The sequence below is a fragment of the Cyprinodon variegatus genome, unplaced genomic scaffold (assembly GCF_000732505.1).
Source record: "Cyprinodon variegatus isolate N-32 unplaced genomic scaffold, C_variegatus-1.0 Scaffold1932, whole genome shotgun sequence".
Lineage (NCBI taxonomy): Eukaryota > Metazoa > Chordata > Actinopteri > Cyprinodontiformes > Cyprinodontidae > Cyprinodon > Cyprinodon variegatus.
In genome coordinates, this window is record NW_015152385.1 from 29,649 (window position 1) to 32,260 (window position 2,612).

Genomic DNA, 2,612 nt, shown 5'->3' on the forward strand with positions numbered 1-2,612 from the left:
ATGAGATGGACTTTATGAGTTTTCTGAGTTGTCCTTCGATTTTCACACAGACTGTGTTACAGTCTACAGCTGCCTAAAACAGAACAAGGTGTGATTAGTGGCATCTTGGATAACAACTGAAAACCCAAAGGCACTTCAAGACTGGATTTGCAGAAGTAGCACTTCGTCTTCATTCTTATCAACTCAATTATTTTTTGGAAGAAGTACCTTTGAAATAAAAGTTAAATAATAAACAAATATATATATACATAATATATATAATCACATAGCAAAATATTGATTTTATAATGAAGTATTCAATCCATCCCTTGGATAATGCTGATTAACATTAATAAATATATATATATGACATCAAGAATGGAAATAAGACCAATGAAAACTTAGAGATAAAACTTAAACAGAACCAAAACCATGACAATACCCTCCCCACTTAAGGTTGGATTCCAGACACCCTAAAAAGTCTAAACACAAAAACAACCCACCCAGGGCGGGCGGAGCAACAACCAGGAAGGAGGGAAGAAACAAAAACAGAGTCTAAACACAAAACAACCCACCAAAGGTCGACAAGGAGAAGCAAAGTCTCACGATTCTGGCTGTGAGGCCGGAGACGAGGCAGAGTTTCTGGAGGCGGCCGATGAAGGAGGACCTTTGGAGGCTGGCGTCTCTGCATAAGGACCCTCAGGGGGCCACCGACCAAGGCACGCAGCTTGGGACACACGAGAGGAGCTCTGAAATCTCATGATGTGATTCACAAGAAAGTAAATCTGTTCCGAAAAAGCGATCTTGAACGTTCCCCTTTTAGCATTCAGTTGTTTCATCTCCTCTTGTAAAAAAGCCAATTGCTCCTCCTGTTTCTCCATCTGTTTCTCCTGAGTGCCCAAAACCGAGACAAAGTCTGCTGGGTCCATTGTTGGCTGGTTTGTACTCTCAGGTGGAGGTGGAGGTTAAACAGGACCCAAATGCAGACACAAAAAGCTGAAGTGGTTTCTTGAATATTTAATTAACCAAAAAGTTCAACAAAAGCAAAAATCCAAAACATAAATCCACAAAATCCACAAAAACTGAGTACCAGCAATACTTACAATAAAGGGGCAAAGAAAAGACGACAAACCAGCAAAGAGTGACTGAACAGAAGCAGAATAAATGGGACAGAGAAACATGGGCAAGAAGGGAGCTAGGGGAAATAAGACTGAGACAAGAAATATCTAAGAACTAAAATACAATCAAAAATAACTACAACACAAAAATGGAAAAAAGACCAATGAAAACTGAGATAAAATTTGAACAGAACCAAAACATTGACAAACATGTTTTAAGTGATGAGACCGTCTAGTTCTAATCTGGTTACAAAGACGAAGTAAACAAAACAATCTGCTAACAAGAAGATAGACAGATAAGGCAGAACATGAAGGTTGGAACATGACTGTGCTAAACTGTCTGATGCTTTTATAATCTGTGGGAAACATGGACCAAAAGGTTGTCTTCACAGCAAAGAGATCCACGGTGAAGACTGGACCAGAACCAGCAGAACTAGTCGGTGTCGAGAGCAAAGAGATGGTTCTGGACCTCCTACTTAGTGATACAATATACTCATATAAAGAACACAAGAATGAAGATGATACAGGTAACTCGATAACTCTGTTTATATATTAACACCGTCTCCCAGAAAAAATGAACCTTACAGGGTTCTAGTTGTTTTATGAAAGGTGCTGAATGTTTTATCATATAATGACTTGTTTAACTCTTTTAAAGCGAGAACACGTCTACAAGCTGTTATGCATTCTTATTCTTGCAAGTATTAATATAATAAAGGTGACTGAGGAAATACTCATTGGTCTATTCTTTATAAATGTAACTTCCCACATTTAGATTAAAGAAAGTGAATAAATCGGGGGTAAAGTTAGCAACTGTTTAAAAACATTGACATACATTTTAGTTATGATCACAAATTTTTATTGATAATAATCTGAACTTAACCCATATGAAACATTCCATTGTGACATACGCAAACAACAAACATCACAGTATATTTAAAGATTTTTTTTAGCCCGATTAAGCTTGACTTTGAGTTTGAATAAACAAAAATACATTAAACGTAACAGAGTCAACCTTAATTTAGTCTTTGCTAAAACATTATCTCTGGCTATAAATTAACATCTTATATTAAATCCTCTCAAATTATATCTAATGAAAAAAACAACAAAGTAAAAGCATTAATTTTTCTTTAAGTGGAACAGGTCAACCTCTGCTTTCAACAGGCTACATAATACACACATTTGAGAAAACCAAGAGAATCAGAGAGTTACAAGCACCTTGGCGTTGCATAAAAAACAGTTCCTCTACCAAGCCTTATAAATCGATAAATTACATTAAAAACTAGTTTTGAATTGATCTACACATCCTTTCACAAAAACCCCTTCATAAAAGACATATTAATGAAATAAGACATTAAAAAATGTCTGAAAAAACTTAAATTACCCCATGAAAATAGATTTTACAGATGGAAGTTCTTAACATTTTAACTGAAAACAATTTTCAGACTACCGTGATTCTGTATTTTTTATAACTCTTGATGTTGAAGGTTACTAAACCTCCTTAACCTTGAGTTATGG